This window comes from Zeugodacus cucurbitae, chromosome 5 (assembly GCF_028554725.1).
Source record: "Zeugodacus cucurbitae isolate PBARC_wt_2022May chromosome 5, idZeuCucr1.2, whole genome shotgun sequence".
Taxonomy (NCBI): Eukaryota; Metazoa; Arthropoda; class Insecta; order Diptera; family Tephritidae; genus Zeugodacus; species Zeugodacus cucurbitae.
In genome coordinates, this window is record NC_071670.1 from 16051756 (window position 1) to 16071963 (window position 20208).

General features: G+C 34.6%; 1 protein-coding gene across 7 annotated transcripts in view; it reads right to left on the bottom strand.

The window, feature by feature from the left end:
- LOC105214642 (probable inactive protein kinase DDB_G0270444) overlaps window positions 1-19699 on the bottom strand; it is a 79602-nt gene extending 59903 nt beyond the window's left edge. The window contains exons 1-2 of one of the 7 annotated variants that reach the window (XM_054231857.1): window positions 19488-19699; window positions 18321-18562 (exon numbers count right to left, since the gene is read on the bottom strand). The gene's annotated coding sequence lies outside the window, so the exon portion shown is untranslated. Of the gene's footprint in view, window positions 1-18320; window positions 18563-19393 lie in introns of all 7 variants that reach the window. The other 6 variants (XM_054231852.1, XM_054231851.1, XM_054231854.1 and 3 more) reach the window with 6 other exon arrangements.
- Between the last annotated feature and the right edge of the window lie 509 nt (window positions 19700-20208).

A 20208-nucleotide genomic window follows, 5' to 3' on the forward strand; every position in this document is an offset into this window, starting at 1 on the left:
TATTAAGCCATTCGGAGTTTTATATGAAATCTACCATATAGGGAAGCTCATGTGTTCTAAACCGAATAGATGAAAATACATTCAAAAGTCATTGATAGCAGCCTATTAAAACTCTAAAGCTCCTTCCTAATAGAGCTTTACAATATCTTGGTGCATATCCTAATCTCACTTCTTGAGCGGCACTGACCTAGTTTGAAATTATGGAATAAATGAATACAAAAAAATAATAAATTTAAATTTTATTAAATCTAGAAAGCTTCTATAATCGTATAAAACTAAAAAATATATAGTCATGATCAGTTAGAGAGCACATAGTCGTTAAGTGTAAACTTTAATTTTCATGCGAACTTGTTCGAAAGAGACTAGTACTGCACCAATTACATGTTAAATTAGCATATTATTTATATAAAGCATTTGAGATATATGTAAATTTATTCAAAAAGAAGTGCATACGTTCTTTTCTGCATGTATGTATGTATGTATAGGTATACATACATATACATATTCCGTATCAATGACGACAGTGTCAGCGCATTCAACGCTTTACATTGCATTGCACTGAAATTAATCTGACATCTTTGACCTATTTGTTTTTGTTACTGGCTTGTCATTCATGCAGTTAAGTATGCCTTCAGTCATTAAAATGGCAACGACCTAATTTGCTGATATTAAATTCCAATTTTGCTTTGAGTTACTAATATTTAGTTGATATTTTCACGTACAAAATAATATTTTTCTTTTGCTATAATAATCGGGAATCGGAAAAATAAAATATTTTCATGAAATATTTCAGCTGTTTTCCCAACTCTATAATAGAAATAACATAAACGATTTGAATAATCTATCTCTGTCGAGATTATATAAAATGGCGTGATAAACTATTTCAGTGCCAGTGACCTAGTTTACCACAGCTTAACTTGTATTTATGCTGCCAACACTTTTCAGTTGGTTGCTAAGAAGAAAACAAAAAAGGCTAAATGCAGCAATGCTGCCGCATAAGCCATTTACCAACGAAATGCCAGCACTCTTGTGGACATGAAGCTTTGCAGTTTTTTCATAGCGGCGAATGGTTAAGCTGCTGCAATGCGTGCGAAGATAGTGGAATTGCGGCTGAAGAAACGAAAAAATTGCAAACGTAAATTTCTCTATATGTACACATGTACATGTGTATGTACTCGTATATATATACATACATTTGTATTCATATATATATTCATATAAGAGCATATGTATATGTAAGCTTTTATGTGAGTATTTTACTCTCCCTTAAATACAACTCTGCTTTCGCTTGCCGGCATTCGTCGAAGCGAAGCATGAGAGCAAATGAAAAAAAGACAGGATAGAGATTATACATGAAGTCTTGAAAATGCTCGGATTTATGTGAAGGATTCCAACGTCACTGATAAAATATGAGCAACAATTTGAATTGGCGATGTCGATGTCGAAAAAATTGTTGATTTGAGCCGGTCAAACCTTTTCTTAAATCTACTTTTTGAATTTATGCCGCTCAAACTGAACAAGAAAATAAGAGGTAATTTAATAAAAATCTCCTAAATATGGCCATTAAAAATAAGTTTATTAATTATTAAATAAAGCTTATCAGCTGAAAATTTGAATTAGGTCTACATGAGTAAGATGGTTTTCATTTGTCAGTCTATAAATTCTGCCTCCATTCATTAATTCCTTTAAAAACATAAATTCATCAGATGGTCGTGAGCCTCGCGCTTTGCTAACATCGCTCAAAAATACCTATGGCTCAATGTCTCGAGATAATATGATTTGATCCAATACCCATAAAAAATAAAAAATAGTAATCAATTTTGTTTACTGTGTAATAGTCTCCGGAATAGAGGAATTACTGGGAAAGGGAAAAGCTTTTTGTGCTTGGCGTTTTTTTTAATACTCGAATTTAAAGCTTTTAAATGGTTTTAAATCATCTTAAAAGCTTTCTCATTCGAGTTGGGTGCTAAACATTACCATATTTTGACCTTGAAACTGTTTTAAATCCCCTCGGGAGCTTTTCGAAAGTTTAAGCTTCTAGAATTCAAATGTTTTAAACTAGTTTTAAACCATCTTGAGAGCTTTTTCATTACAGTTGGGGGTTTCAACGTTCCAAGTTTTGTGTTTGAAACTCACCTCGGGAGCTTTTTCAGTTTATTACATTTATTTATTACATTTAAACCATTTTATAAGCTTTTTCATCTCGACGGTGTGATAAGCATGCCTTAATTTTTGTACTCTAAATGCATTAAAACCATCTCGAGAGCTTTTTAGTCAAAAACTGAAAATACATATATGTTTGTATACACATCAACTTGTTTACATAGACATAACCAAAGTTCAACTTAAGCATTTCCGTTGCCACTTTATCAATTTCTTTATTTTTTTATACTTTTCGCTTCCTTTTATTTACCAAGCTATCTATCTATTCACTGTACAGCGTACTTCCTTTTTGGTGCTGTGCCAGCGCTATCGATTGTTTTTGACAATCCGCCAACTCACCGCACCACCCAACGCTGTCATTACAGCAACCAAATGACTGATTGTATATACGCCAGCAAGTGCATTCATTACACCATTCACAATTTTACTTATTCTCCGCTAACTTTTACTTTTATACAACTTTTATGTTGTTGGTGGCCGCTAAAGCAAGGGGGAAAATCAATAAGCAATGTGGCAGCGCTGAATGAAATACCATATTTATGTATGTATGTGTGTGTGTGTGTGTGTGTATAAATTGGCCAAACATCATTTACTGAAATACACACACTCCAACACCTTTCAATACAAGTGCATAACGGTAGATATTTGGCCCACTTTACGTTTTTTTGTCATTTTGTATTGTATATGTACGTACAATTCGTGGCACATCATTTCGTGTCTCCTCTCCCGTTGTGGCCAAACGTGCTTGAGCGCCGAAGTTCGCTCATTCATGCATTCGTTGCGCTGATTACGACAAACGACAAGTTGTTGCTTCAGTTCCATTGCATTTGTTGTTGTAAATTTTTCACATTTTTTTTTTCTCCTGCTTTTTCTTCTTCTTAATTTTCCTTCTATTTTTATTTCAATTCATTCCATTTCAGTTTCGATTTCGATTTCTGTTGTTGGCATTCGGCAGGAAGAGATGAAAAGGACGCATGCGATTGACAGTTCTCGCCAGTGGGTCATGCACCCATACATATATACACACACACTTATCGGCACTTCCTTTTTAGCCGCAGACTATATGCCACATTTCCAACGCTCATCAATGCCTCATTGTTGTTGCCACATCAGTTGTTATCGGCTTGTGGCTGACCACATTGCCGTCATTTTGACTGCTGTCCTTTATCATTCAAGTGGCTGTCCATCGTCTTCTCGGTGACAGCGTTGGCAATATACATATATACATGTATATTTTAAGACAGTAGTCCTTTTCACTTAGTTTGTTTGTTGTGAATAGCAGTTTTTTCATACAAATAACTCACCACGCGTTGAAGTGTCATGTCTCAAACGCTCGGCTTTCAGTTGTCAAGCGCATCAACATGCCAACTACAACAAGCTCCCTCTCAGAGCTCCCACAAACTGTTGTGCATTTGCTAACTCTCACCTCCGGCAAAACAAAACTCTCAACTGTCAGCACACAGTTGCTCTCAAACTTCAAGCAAATATTTATGTACAGCACTGTGTGTGTGTGTTGTTTTTGTTGTTATGCAGACTTTTCGTCCTTTATGTGCCAGTTTCCTTTTGCTTCGCACGTAGTCCTCGTTCATAACTACAGCTTTAATGCATGCACAGTGACAGATAACGGTTATGTCAACACATTTTCATTTCAGTTCCGCTCTCATACACACACACACACACACTCTCACACACTTATGGTTAATGGTTTGTGTACTCCATTTATTCCCGTTTCATTCCGTGCCTTGCACTTTTATTACAGTTTTAGAAACTGTTGTTTGTTTTTCTAGACATTATTTATTTCGCTCACTCTAATTATTTATAATTTCTGTTAGCCCAATTATGCAGAATGGTGTACAAAGTTGTACTTCGTTAAAAAAGAACGAAATCAATAAAAGATGCATATCAGACATTTACTATTATGAGTAAAATTATAAATGTTTACACATACATACATGTTGGCATATATACTTAAGTACATTTTGAGCATATATGTATGTATAAGTATATGTGGAGCATAAATATATATATGTATATATGAAGCATAATGGGCATAGCAACAGTTGGAATATTTGAATTAGAGTCAGTAGAGTAGATAAGTTCCCTCCGCATGTCATCAACTGGGAGTACACTATATAATATATAGAATATTGCCTCTCAGAACCCGCCCTTCTCGCTGATTATTTTGTTTCTTTCCCTTACTCAATAATTCAAAAAATTATACCCAACCTAAACGTACAATCTTATAAGGTCCATAATATCATAAAACTCCAATACCTACTTGACTTTAAAATTATCTTAACCGTCTTTTAAGGATGGTACTACATATATTACTCATCACGGAAATTCAAAAAGTCTGAAAATACCAGAAGAATACTTATAGGCGTTTCAGACAACCCTTTAATTTAATCAATTAGCGATTAGTTATACTTGGTTCTAAACGACTGAAAATAATCAAATATTACCAGTATACCAGGTCTAAAAAAAGAAATCCATATTTTTCGATAATTCGTTGGCAATTTAAAGATATTTTCTTAGTCACTTTAGTTGAAACCTTTGTTAATAATGTCAAAAAACTGGGACGAACGTTTTTACAAGCTTCTCTTCAGACGAATTTTTCGCCAGCAAAATCATTTGCCATATATAGGAACAGATACCGACCTCCCAAACAATCTATCGAAGCTTTCTGCGAGTCATTACACCATACAAAATCTCCTCTTTCTTGGTATTCGACCAAACTAAATTTTTTCGCGATTTTGAGTCATACGCAAAAAAATGTATTCTCCGATTTTCGAAGTTAGCTTCCAAAATCGAAAAAAGGCTTAAAGTATGATTAATTACAATAAACTCGGACAACCAACGCAACCTTTCTCTGATTGGTCAAAGCTGGACGCTAATTGCTTCCTTCAGACAGTCTGATTGTTGACAGAGCAAGTCCGAATTAAGAGTTTGGCCATAGGTTAACAACTCATAGCAGATGATTCCAATCCTACCAAACACATATCAAACCCTACCTAGTCGTCAATTCTGACTTGGCCACCGTTTCCGTCGTCCTTTATGGATTTTGTTGCAACTCAGCGGCGATCCGAATCGCAGATCAAAATTCAATAAACGAAAATTTTTGTAATAACTCGTGTGGTACATGCTGAAACAGTACTGAGTTATGCAATCATAAATCTGTTTAGTTTTATTGGTATGAAATCTTCTTTCAAAATCTAATTTACTACTTCTGAAACATATTTGATACCCAAAGAAATAGGGTCTCGTTTACAGAAACTGGAATATGGTTTATCAGGATTTTCTAGAATATAATATGATTGACTAATGTCCATTCCTCAATTTTACTTAGGAACCATTGATTCAAGAATTTCGAACTTTTAGAACGTTAGTACCCGAAGTAATGCTACAAAGGGAAAGAAAACTCTACTTGGATTTCTGATTCCACATTTTTATCTGGCCTATAATATATAAATAATTTTGAAGATTATTTTCTCTCACAATATCAACAACAACGTCTACCGGTTGTAAAACTCTCTAGCTTACCAAAAATAACTAACACATTATTCGTAACTCAAAAGTTTCGGTGGGTTCGGTGCAATTAGCAAACCATTTCCTTATATTTTATTAATTCTACGTGTCTGGTTTCAAATCGAGCAATCGATGGCATGAATGAAATTGTGCTAAAATTAAACTACAACAAAATACGAACTAACCAATAAACAAGTAATTTTCTCGAGAATTGCGTGTTAAGTTTACGCGCAAAGCCAAGATGACAAGCATTAAGTTGTTATAAATTATGTGTTTATCGATAGCGATTCTATAATGCTATTAATGAAATCGCATTTATTTAACATCAATATTGGAAGTTAAATACACGATTTAACTGTGGGTTGTCTGATTTTTATTCTCCCAATTTTGTGATTTTCTGATATAGTATATGATTATAGTTTTTATCGTGATTTTATATGTTATGTTATTTATCCAGATTTTGATTTCATAGTAATAACAATTTATAAGGAACCAATGAAGTTTCTTTTTCCAAAATATTGATCATTAACCTAAAAATAAACTTTAATTTCTATACTAGGATCCACTGTGGACCAATCAATCTATTCGATCACGAACTGTCTCCACAGCCATCATTTCAAAAAAGCCATGTTTGACAAGTTTTAAGTTTAAATTTTTATGACAAAAGCTCAATGAAAAGCTATATCAAGGCTCCAAGGGAACACAAGGCTCAACGAAATGAAAAGGTTTGTATATATTTTGCGATGCTTTGATACTTTAACCCAGTTGTTTAGAAATTATATTGCGTAAAATGTAAATAACCTTCGAAATTTGTGACGTTAGAAAAACTAATATAGAACTTATATTGGAAAACTTGTATCGAAACTCAAATCTTGTTAAGGTTTGATCCGTAATATTTTCAGAAATACCTCATATACATATAAAATATAGTAAAATACATTATTCCTTCGCACCAAAAAAATATATCCCCATCGGTGCCCTTAGGTCTCGCATGCGAGTTTAATTGTTTTAATAAACAAATTGAATGACATTGTTTGTAGTTTTGTTTTTGTCTCAATTAACGTCAGCATATTTTTTTAATTCTACATGAGTGTTCTTAATAATATTAGTCTGTGTGTATATACAAAATATTTATGGTTGAATTAGACACATGTTCCTGCATGTGTACGGTAGTCATTAATTCTAAAGCTGATATGAATTTATTCTATTAATATAGTATTACTCGTACACATAAGTAAATGAAGTCAGCGATTTAATCAAGTGATTACATGCGTACAAAAATATATGTATATGTAAATACTTGTATTAATACATTACGGTTGCTTAGCCACAGAGATTATATATAACAAGAGATACATTTAATTAATGGACCTTAAACATTCACAATCAGTCTGAGGTTTCTTCTATTGTAGTTTTGAGAGCTTGAATCTACTTACTAAAAGCTCTATCAAAGCTAGTTCCTTATATTATATATATATGTATATATATTTGGCGTAGAAACCGCTTTAAGCGATTATAGCCGAATCCACCAGAGCGCGCCACTCGTTCCCCCTTTTTGCTTTTTGGCGCCAACTGGAAACACCAAGTGTAGCCAGGTCACTTTGCACTTGGTCTTTCCACCGGAGTGGAGGTCGTCCTCTTCCGCGGCTTCCTCCAGCGGGTACTGCATCGAATACTTTCAGAGCTGGAGTGTTTTCATCCATTCGTACATCATGACCTAGCCAGCGTAGCCGCTGTCTTTTTTTCTATCCAGCTCATCGTTCCATCGTCTGCGGTATTCGCCGTTGCCAATGTTCAGAGGACCATAAATCTTACGCAATACCTTTCTTTCGAAAACCCTAAGAGTCGTCTCATCAGATGTTGTCATCGTCCACGCTTCGGCGCCCTACATCAGGACGGGAATAATGAGCGACTTGTAGAGTTTGATTTTTGTTCATCGCGAGAGGACTTTACTTTGCAATTGCCTACTCAGTGAAAAGTAACACCTATTGGCAAGAGTTATTCTGCGTTGAATTTCAAGGCTGACATTGTTGGTGTTGTTAACGCTGGTTCCCAAGTAGACGAAACTATCTACTACTTCAAAGGTATGACTGTCAACAGTGACATGGGAACCAAGACGCGAGTGCGCTGACTGTTGTTTGATGACAGGAGATATTTCGTCTTGTCCTCATTCACCACCAGACCCATACGCTTCGCTTCTTTATCTAGTCTGGAAAAACGGCGCGGTTGTTGCTTCCGATAATATCAATATCATCGGCACACTCTTGTAGAAGATTGTACCTTCTCTATTTAGCTCTGCAGCTCGTATTATTTTTTCCAGTATTAGATTGAAGAAGTCGCACGATAGTGAGTAACCCTGTCTGAAGCCTCGTTTGGTATCGAACGGCTCGGAGAGGTCCTTTCCGATCCTGACGTAGCATCCTTATATTAGTCACTCTAATAAATCAATTTATATTGGATTATAACAATTGAAAAGTGTCTCAAATTAAAAACGTAATTGGTCGTGTCATGTCTTATAGTTGAGTTGGTCTCATAATGTTATATTTAATAAAAAATATTGGTCAGAGATTAAAAAAACAACATCGGATTGAAGATAAAGCTATATATATTGTCTTCTAACTGCGCTCGTACTATTTTCCTTTTTACAAATCCCCTAGGCGTATGAGTGATATGTTATATCTAAAATTAGATAATGATATATTTCCTAAATTAAGAGTATATAGATTAAATGTAATTAAATATCTGCGTTAACATGCCTCGTCATTCGAAAAGTTAGCGTCTCCACCTACCACACACACACCTTTAAAAGTGCCACTTTAAGGCTTTACAGCAGCCACTAACTGTCCGCGCTATCCGACTAAGTCACACAATACATAGTCAGATAAAACGTAACCGCAATGTATATATGTATGTATACGGCTATGTAATCTATGCACATATTTACCATCATACAAATGCAAATGTTCTAATAATAAGCAATAATAAATTGCTTCGTTTGACACGAGGACCATGCAAGCTTCAACAAAGCTAACGAGTGCTAATGGCGCGTTTACGCAGCTCAGCACTGCATACCCCACGCTCTATTACTTCTATTAACGCCATGCAACACAGTGAAATATCAACTGCAGCACTAACTACCGTGACAGTTATGCACTTGTATATTTTACTTTGAACATTATGGCAGATCGGATAGCAAGAGTTCCAAAAATGGATTCATGTATGCCACAACTCATATCTGAACAATGGTTTCAATGGCTCAAAAATTTGAATGAATTTGTGATCAAGATGAGTTGGAAAATGTGGGAGATGGTTGGTGAGACGTTCTAGCACCGATCTAGTAGAAGTGAGTTGGTTGAAACTGGCGAGATCTCGATCGGCCTTTTATATCTTTGTCTAAACTTTTCATCAAGACAAGCATGAAAAAAACGGTAGATCCTCGATAAGAGACTTTAATGTTGAATATTCCTGTTCTCATACGACTAAAATCAGTTCGGACAAGTTCTCACTTGCCAAGAATTCACATTTAACTTCATAATCAACTTTCATAAAGATTATAACTGGTCGCTGTGAGAGAAAAAATCGATGAACCAAAGCCTAACTTCTTACAAATCCTTACATCTTCGAAGTGAATTTAAACTAAGTAAAACTTTTTAAACAGTACTTGGAAATCTGTCTCAAAAGCTGAAAGAATAAGAGCCTCGACATCTTTACAAAGCGTTAGATAAAAATTTCGGACCATTACGGACTCTAGCTAAGGCAAAATCGATAAAGCGTGTCAAAAGCTGAAGTAATGGATGTTCTGAGACCATATGTAGACTGATATACTCTATTCGTATCTGTATAAACCTCTGCTGTACACTTCAGTTCCTGATGTAACTACCCACACCGCAATTTTTCTTCAATTAAAATTTGTTTGTTCCTCAAAAATGGACGGAGACTCCTCGCTTACTAGTTCATGTGGGAATAAAAATTACATTTTTCCACATTAGTGATAATACCGCATTTTGTCGTTAAACTAGAGCGTAAGATTCCATAGCTACAGCTGGAAGAAGAAATGTTTTCATCCATCAATTGATGAGGACTTTAGTTCACTGCGACTGTTTTCTTTGATACTACTTCTCTATCCAAGATAGTCGTATCTTTTAGTCAAAAGTTTCTTTAACCCAAAAGAAATCTGATATATAGTATTCTAATGATTACAGAACGATGGATATATTTATAGAGTTCTACAGTTTTGATCCATTGGATCATGTTTGCACCATTTAAGTATTAGCAGCCGACGATAGAGCTTTAAGTTCGTAAGTTACTGCGATGACTTTTGAAGGAACGCTAACAGAGATGCTACTATATAATTTTGTATTAGATAGTTCCAAAAAAAAAAATTTAGATTAGTTCCAAAAAAATTGACCCACTTTAATCCATAACATACAATACAATATATTATACACCTATAATAAATGGCTATGCGATCAAGTCATGTATCGAGATGCGCTACCGGCTTATTCTCCACACCCATGTCCCTGCGGGAGCCATAATTATGAGCTAAAATAAATAAATGTGTTTGAAAAAAATTATTCTTTGTTGAATTTAAAATCGATTATTCTCATGATAACGATGCGTCGCTTGCACGCTGTCCGCATGGACACGTGTACAATAACTGTGCCCAACTGCACGAGTAAACGCATAATTATGCACTCAATGGCAACGTGTGAAACCGGCTTTAGATTGCTCAGCGCAAGAGGATATTGATTTAAGGTGTGTCACTGGCGCTTAAAATACACTTTCGGATGTGCTCATGCACTAAATGAGTTGGGGAAGAATATTGTGCCGGATATTTGCATTTAAAGCGGCCGTCGTCTGCTTAAGATAAAATGTATGGCAATATTAATGAACCGGTTTTATATGATATTTTGGTGGCATGTCAGCAATTGCATTTTATTTAAATGTCATGCAATTAAATTATATTAAATATTACAATGGAGGAACACACATTTTTTAGAATGTTGATTCATTAATTTATCCATAAATGACTGAGAGGGAAAAGATGGTTGCAAATTATTTTTAATTTAAACAATTTATACCAATTTGACATTGGAAGAACCTTTAGCATGAAAACGAGTACACAGTTACCAGATTTTTTTACTTAAAAATAAATTAATAAAAATATTTTGAGGAACGGACCAAAGTATCATCTGAATACCTTATTCGATAATAACATTTAGACCCGCCTGAAGTTAATATAAATTATTCACAAATGCGGAAAAGGACTAAATGGTTACTAGTTTATTTGTACTTAAAAGCTTCATTCAAATGAATAAAGAAGGACTAGATTTCCTTAACAAAATTAATTAAATCTTTGTTCTATTTGAATTATATTTTTATTTCCTTAATAATCAAACATTATAAACAATTTCCTTAAGGAACATACCCTCTATAAACCTACATTATAAAATCATTTATTTATGAAATTGTTTTTATTAATTATGTACAGAAATTTCAAGAATTCTCGCTTCCAATTAAAACATAAAGCTTCATATTTATTATGACTGTTAAATATCAATATTTTTTTTTATATTTTCTTTGCACTGAAAGTCTAAATTACTGTAAAATCTATAACAAGTTGATAATAATATTCGCAGTAGGAGGTTATGTGCGCCGATAACCTAATGAACCATTAATATAATATAATATGTATATATGTATATAGAAAAGATTATTAGTTTTTTGGCCTAGAAGTGCTGTAAATAAATAATAGAATATGGCTATTAGGGTGTTCCAACTTATATTTGTTCTGACACAGCTCTTATTCTTAAGGCGCTTTGGCTTTCAGCACTTTATTCAGCGATAGTTCTTTTAGGCAGAATAAGTGCTGACTATTGAATGCTCTGCAATTTTTAGTATGGAGGACTTTTAAGGATTGACTTAGAACTAGACTTGTTTAAACTCTCCCTTAGTGGTTCAAAGTATTCAGCTTTTGTAACTAAATAATGCGACTGAAATTCAACTTAAAAACGACCATCATTTATATATTATATATATGTATATGTAACATAGATTCATACAAATATATTTAATTAAGAATCACGAATTTTGATTTAACAAAGCCTTTTCAATTTTGTTATGATAATGCTTTATCTTTTCCTTACTTTGTATATAATCTTTCTCGTATTTTACCGCCTATCTGTCTGTCCGTTTTTGGTTGCTGGACGTCATTAATAAAAAAAATATATTTTTTTGCAATGCTTTATTTTGATAACTTGAATTATTTTGGTAGAGATAGACTAAGTTGCAGATCCGGGTGAATCTAAACATACATAGATAATACATACATAGTATATTATAAATAAAAAATAGCTAATTAAAAAAAAAGTTTAGTTTTAAAAATTTGAAATAATGAAATTTTTATAAAGAAAATTAAGTTATGACGTTAACGTAAACGTAGACATTTAACGAAACTAATTACAAACGTAAACGGTAAACGTGACCGGAAAGCTTGTAAATTTGTTGTTTGCTGATAACGCCGTGATCAGTCATTTAAATTTTCGTTTTTGCTTAAAATTCTCCAAGAGAACATTCATAAGCATATACAACCCAGAACCATGTTATAAGTAAAATCCATTTTTTCTGGCCATTAAAATTAGAAAGCTTATTGAAAAGTTTTTCTGCATTTTTCAGTTTTACTACGGAACTACTAAAAAATCGAGAGTTTTAAAATCGTTTATCCACACTAACTAAATTCTATACTGGAATATTATTACATATATTTTAAAATAACCACCACCATTGCAAGTTATTTCATTCATATTTCTACTCGCGGTCTAATTAGCTTCTAGGAAATCTGATCTAAATTCGTAATTAGAAATTAGACGAAAACATTTTACATACAAACAATTATTTTATACAACTAGTGGAACCGATAGACGTTGTCCTGCATGATGTTTCAAGCTATTAGGATATTAAACAAAATATTTTTTGGTTGGAACAAACTGGGAATAAAATATAATAGAATTGAATATTTGGTATACCAAAAGCAGCGACATCCAATTATAAAACATTTCCCAAATACAATTTAATATACCTTTAGGCGGTTTCTATACAGTAACAATGGAGCCATCTATTTTTGGCAAATATAAAATATCCAAAAAAATTATAAATTTAAAATTAATAAATGCACTATTTTTGGACTATTGGACCGGATGTTGACTACAAACCATTCTCGAATTCACCTGAAGACACACAAAAATTGTCATTGAAATCGCTCCAGCCGTTTAAGATGAGTTCAGTGACATAAATACGTAAAGAAGAATTTTATATATAAAGATACATTACTTTTCTTTTAATTGACCCTATGGTTAATTGGTTTCCGCGTTTAACTGAACCGTATGATCGGGCAAAAAAAATATAGCATATGGAATAAGATAGAGTTCAAAATTGAGTTACATGGGAAGTTGTCGTGGTTGTGAGCCGATTTCATCCATTTTTCACACGTGTTATCAGGGTGTCAAGAAAATATTATATACCGAATTTCATTCGAATCGGTCGAGTAGTTCCTGATATATGGTTTTTGACCCATAAGTGGGCGACGACACGCCCATTTTCCATTTTGTAAAAAAATCTGAGTGCAGCTTCCATCTGCCATTTCTTATGTGAAATTTAGTGTTTCTGACGTTTTTCGTTAGAGAGTTAACCCACTTTTAGTAGTTTTCAACCTAACCTTTGTATGGGAGGTGGGCGTGGTTACAATCCGATTTCTTCCATTTTTGGACTGTAAGAGTAGTACCTAAAAGAAAAGACTCTAGAAAGTTTCCTTGACATACCTTTAGTAGTTTGCGAGATATGTACAAAAAACTTAGTGTGGGCGGGGCCACGCTCACTTCCCCAAAAAAATTACATCCACATATGCCCCTTCATAGTGCGATCCTTCATATCAAATTTTACTTCCATAGTTTTATTTATAGCTTAGTTATGGCACTTTAAGTGTTTTCGGTTTTCGCCATTTTGTGGGCGTGGCAGTGGTCCGATTACGACCATTTTCGAACTTAACCTTCTTATGGTGCCAAGGAATATTTGTGCCAAGTTTCGTCAAGATATCTTAATTTTTACTCCAGTTAATGCTTGCACAGACGGACGGACGGACACACATTTCAAATCTACTCGTCGCCTGACCTCTTTTATATATATGACTTTATATCTAACTCTTTTAGTTTTAGGTGTTATAAACAACCGTTATGTGAACAAAACTATAATACTCTCTTTAGCAACTTTTGTTGCGAGAGTATAAAAACAAATACATATGTATATAAACAGATACCTATGTAAGTACATATAAATTGGTTCTGTTATTGCATTTTTTCCTTTAAGAGTAAACAAAATTTTCAATTATTTGAAAACTTTAAGTGCACATATGCATTTTCCTATTTAAACAGCATTTTGTGGAATTTTTATTATCAAATTCTAAAAGCTCAGCCGTTGATCATCTCCCATGCATGTCCAAAAAAAAGGTTCTTGTCTTGGACAGCATATCATAATTGATTCATCCAAATCAACAAATCAAAAATATTTCGATAGTAGAAAATATTAAAATTTTAATTTACGACTGGTTTTGAACAAAAAAACTAACTTTTGTGGTCAATTCGTTCGAAAAAATATTTGTAATAAAGATGTGTGGATAATTTGACCAAAACTTCATAACTTTTCGACAAATCATGTCCACTGACTTCAAAATTTTAGTTTTCAGATAAACTCGTTTAAAGTTTTACATTCAAACTCACGTGACCCGATGGGCGGATCTTCCAAAGTGTATATCTCTTGAAATTTTACTCGGATCGATTTGATAATTTTGGATAATATTTTAATATTGTACTACTTAATAAGACAAACAAAAATTTCAAAGTTTGATACCCACCTAACCGCTTAATTCACCAGGTGGCCTAATTAAGCGTGATTCCTGTAATTGAACAAACTGTTCATTTAAACGGGATTCTTTTAATTGAACAAAGCGAGTATCAGTTAATTGATTCCCAGGTTAATTTAACGAATATTTTGATGTGCAATTAAGCGAAAAGTACTATAGTTATAATTAAGTTTATTTTTATACTCTCGCAACAAAGTTGCTAGCAACAAAGTTGCTAAAGAGAGTATTATAGTTTTGTTCACATAACGGTTGTTTGTAACACCCAAAACTAAACGAGTTAGATATAGGGTTATATATACCAAAGTGATCAGGGCGACGAGGCGAGTCAAAATCCAAATGTCTGTCTGTCCGTCCGTCCGTCTGTGCAAACTGTAACTTGAATAAAAATTGTCACATATCTTGACGAAACTTGGTACACGTGTTTCTGGGCACCATAGGAAGGTTGTTTTCGAAAATGGACTAAATCTGACCACTGCCACGCCCACAAAATGGCGAAAACCGCAAACACACAAAGTGCCATAACTAAGCCATAAATAAAGCTGTGGAAATAAAATTTGGTATGAAGGATCGCACTATGGAGGGGCATATTTGGATGCACTTTTTTTGGGGCCACTTCTTAATACAGCCCAAAAATTAAAAAAAAATCGGATAATAGCCACGCCCATCTCCCATACAAAGGTAGAAAATTACTAAAAATGCGTTAACTCACTAACGAAACACGTCAGAAATACTAAATTAAAGGCAGATGGAAGCTGCACTCAGATTTTTTTACAATAAGGAAAATGGGCGTGGCGTCGCCCACTTATGGGTCTAAAACCATATCTCAGGAACTACTCGGCAGATTTCAATGAAATTCGGTATATAATATTTTCTTGACACCCTGATGACACACAAAATGGATGAAATCGGTTCACAACTACGGCAACTTCCCATATAACACAATTTTTTTAATTCCATCTGATTCCTTTACTTTATAAGATATACATTAGGAACCAATGAAGATAGCGAAATAAAAGTTTACATAAATACTGTACATGATCCGTGACATCATTTGTGAAAAAATTGTCGAAATCGGACTATAACTTTTCAAGGCCCCGGATATCGAATTTGAAGAACTCACCGAAAATATCGGTAAATCTCTCAGATATCTTAATTTTATTCAGATGAAATCTTTTTCTTCTAATAGTGTGTCTCTGTATCAGAAATGGTTAAAATCGGCTCATAACTTCCCCGAGCTCTCATAAAGCTAATTATAGGATTTTCAAAAATACGATATATATGAAATTTCTTAGCCAAATTAAATGAGCATATAATCTTAGATATAATGTATGTTGGTAATGAAAATGAGTTTAATCGGCTCAGGAATTACCTCAGCCTATATACCATATATGATGATTTTCGTTTTTCTATTGGACTTTATACCGAATATATGGGTCAAATTGTGTGTTATCTTAATAAAAATATAGCAATAAATTGCGAGAGTATAAAATGTTCGGTTGCACCCGAACTTAGTCTTTCCTTACTTGTTTAACTATGAATTACGCCTGAAATAAACTCTTCTTCTTCTTGACTGGCGTAGACACCGCTTACGCGGTTATAGCCGAGTCCAAAACAGCGCGCCACGTATCCCTCCTCCTGGCAGTTTGGCTCCAATTGGTTATTCCAAGCGAAGCCAGGTCCCTCTCCACCTGGTCCTTCCATCGGAGTGGAGGTCTTCCTCTTCCTCTGCTTCCACCAGCGGGTACTGCATCGAATACTTTCAGATCTGGAGCACTTTCATCCATTCGAACAACATGTCCTAGCCAGCGTAGCCGCTGTTTTTTTATTCGCTGGACTATGTCTATGTCGTCGAATAACACATACAGCTCATCGTTCCATCGTCTGCGGTATTTGCCAATTCTTAAGGGACCATAAATCTTCCGCAAAACCTTTCTCTCGAAAACTCCTAGTGCCGTCTCATCGGATGTTGACATCGTCCACGCTTCTGCACCGTAAAGTAGGACGGGAATGATGAGAGACTTGTAGAGTTTGGTTTTTGTTCGTCGAGAGAAGACTTTACTTTTCAATTGCCTACTTAGTCCATAGTAGCACCTGTTGGCAAGAGTGATTCTGCGCTGGATTTCGAGGCTGACATTGGTGGTGTTGTTGATACTGGTTCCCAGGTATACGAAATTATCTACAACTTCGAGTCCACAACAGCGCGCCACGCATTTCTCTTTATGGCAGTTTGGCCCAAATTGGTAATGCCAAGTGAAGACAGGACCTTCTACACCTGGTCCTTCCATCGGAGTGGAGGTCTCCCTCTTCCTCGGCTTCCACCAGCGGGTACTGCATCGAACACTTTCAGAGCTGGGACACTTTCGTCCATTCGAACAACATGACCTAGCCAGCGTTGCCGCTGTCTTTTTATTCGCTGAACTATGTCTATGTCGTCGAATAACACATACAGCTCATCATTCCATCTTCTGCGGCATTTGCCGTTGCCAATGTTTAAGGGACCATAAATCTTACACAAAACCTTTCTCTCGAAAATTCCAGTGCCGACTCATCTGATGTTGAAACGTCCAAGCTTTAAAATCGACAAAGAGATGGTGTGTGTCGATCCTCTTTTCTCGGGTCTTTTCCATAATTTATAACCTTATAAGAGATGTTAAGGAGGCTTATCCCACGGTAATTGGCGCAAATTGTGGGGTCTCCCTTTTTGTGTATTGGGCAGAGTACACTGAGATTCCAATCGTCAGGCATGCTTTCTTCCGACCATATTCTGCAAAGAAGCTGATGCAAGCACCTTATCAGCTCTTCGCCGCCGTATTTGAATAGCTCGGCCGGTAATCCATCGGCACCCGCCGCCTTATTGTTCTTCAAGTGGGTAATTGCTATTCGAATTTCTTCACGGTCGGGCAATGGAACATCTGCACCATCGTCGTCGATTGGGGAATCGGGTTAGCCATCTCCTGGTGTTGTACTTTCACTGCCATTCAGCAGGCTGGAGAAGTGTTCCCTCCACAAACTCAGTATACTCTGGTCATCAATAACTAGATAACCTCTGGGGGTCCTACAGGAGTGTGCTCCGGTCTTCAGACCTTCAGTTAGGATCTTTTCGTAAAATTTTCGAGCATTACCCCTGTCGGCCAGCTTGTCAAGCTCTTCATACTCACGCATTTCGGCCTCTTTCTTTTTTTGTCTGCAAAAGCGTCTCGCTTCCCTCTTCAGCTCTCGGTATCTTTCCCATCCCGCTCATGTTGCGGTCGATCGCAACATTGCGAGGTAGGCAGTCTGTTTTCTCTCCACTGCGAGACGACAATCCTCATCATACCAGCTGTTTTTTTGACTTTTCCGAAAACCAATGGTTTCGGTTGCAGCTGTACGTAAGGAGTTTGAAATAAACTCAATGTTCACAATTTCAGTTCTCTCCAAGTCGCTTGCTGACAATACTACTTATAAAATCAAGACATTATTAGCATAAAGTATATAATAAAAAACAAATTATTCTGTAAACAAAAATTGTATAACATCAAAATATCTTAAAAAAACGAGATTTAAAACAAATGTTTGCTATAAAAGTGCCAAGGTTGCATGTGGAGCGTTATAGATTTTACTATATTCTATTTTTTTAGAACTGTCAACATATGTGAAATCTAACAAAATACCGCTATAATATATACAAATATTCAAATAATATTATCTAACAAAGTTATTAGAAATTTAATGTACTTACCTAACCAGTTCACAAATTCAATGAGACGTTCTCGGCATTGACCCCACTGAACGCACTGACTGCTGTTGTCACAGATGCTCTTGTTGACTTTGTTGTTAGAGTGTTTTTGTTGTTGTTTTTTTATTTTTCGTTTGTTTTTTATTCTTATATTTTTTTTATACTATTTTTGTGTTTTTATTTACGCTTGCTGACGTTTATTGAGTAGTAGATTTTGTTGTTGATTTTGCTTTGCCCACAACTGACTAAAAAAACAATATTTGTTGTAAATAAATAAACAAGACCCGGCGATTTTAAAGACGCACAAAATTGAGTGTGATATAAAGAAGTGGGAAAAAAATTAAAAAAAGAAGTGGTAAAGAAAGCTATGAAGCAGAGCGCGTATTTTAAAATAAAAAATACAGATTTTAATGAAGATATATATTGAAAAAAAATATAATAAAAATAATTGAAAATTAAAAAAAAATTAAAATTAATGAATTTTAATTTTAATGAAAATATTTTTCAAAAATATTATTTATTAAAAATGTTAAAATAAAAAATTTAAATTATATAAATATTTAAAATAAAATTAAAAAAATTAAATTTAAAATTTTGTATTAATAATTTTTATTTTTAATGAAAATATTTATCAAAAATATTATATTAAAATTAAAAATAAAAATATATATATATTTAGAATTAAAAATTTATATTCATAAATTAAAAATGCTTAATTTGTATATAAATATGGCACTTAAGTACGCATATATGGACATAAGCATTTATTTATGCATGTACATGCATATATGTACACTTAAGTAGGCCACAAGCAGAATTTCGCACTTTAAATAACTGAACAACGCATATTTCAAAAAAAAAAATTAAAATAAAAATATTGCAGCTGCGTAGTTTAAAAAAAAAAACTGTTTTTCATATTTTTCCAACTTTTAATGACACTTATGCGCTTGTAAGTGCATACGCAAGCACTTGCGATTTTGTTGTCGTTCGCCCTTTCAATTGCAGTTATATTGTTGTAAGGATAATGACACTTGCACACCCACTTTGACATACAAACATACATAGAGTACACATACACATACTAACTAACACTTGTAACTATTTACAAGCCAAACATATTTTTGGCAACAACACTTAACACTTACACTTTTGTTGTTGGCACGTACATACGTCACTTGAACTCAAGACAGCTTTATTTAAACACAAATTTTGACTCTTCTGTTATGTTTTTTCGCTTTATAAAGTTTTCGCACATATAACGGTTAATATGTAACAGCAAAAAGGAATGCACAATTTCTGAACAAATTTTTTTAAATTTTATTTCACTGTCAGTGTTTCTGTTTCGTTGAGCAGACGACGTGTTTCGCGTTTCGCTTTTCAGACACAACTGTCAATTTTTCGTTTTCATTTGCCGTTAGACTCGTCCAGCAACGCAGCACTCGTTACAATGCGCACGTCGAACAATTTCGGATTTTCCACAACAAGCTCGTATGCTCTTATTAAGTATATATACATATGTATGTGCGTTGTTGTTGTTATTGCTCCAAGCTGCAAAGTGAGCGTCACGTTGCCTCGTCTTCGCTGTTGTTGTGGTTGTTTGTGGTGACTTATGTATGTTTTGGGGTATGGAGTCCACGGTATGAGCGCCAACAGTTTGTATTTGTTGTTGTAGTAATGTATGTTAGCTTTGTAAGGCATTGCGCAGTTTGCGCTTATCAACTGAGCATCGCATGAGGAGGTGGTGGGAGATGAGGTGATTGTTTGTCTCAGTGTAGTTGGAAAATTGACAATTTATACTCGTTACTCTCTTCGTTGCCCCACTGCAATTTTAGCTGTCAATGTGGAAACTGTTGCCGTTATGTTACAGGTATCTCACTCGGCGTGTTAACCG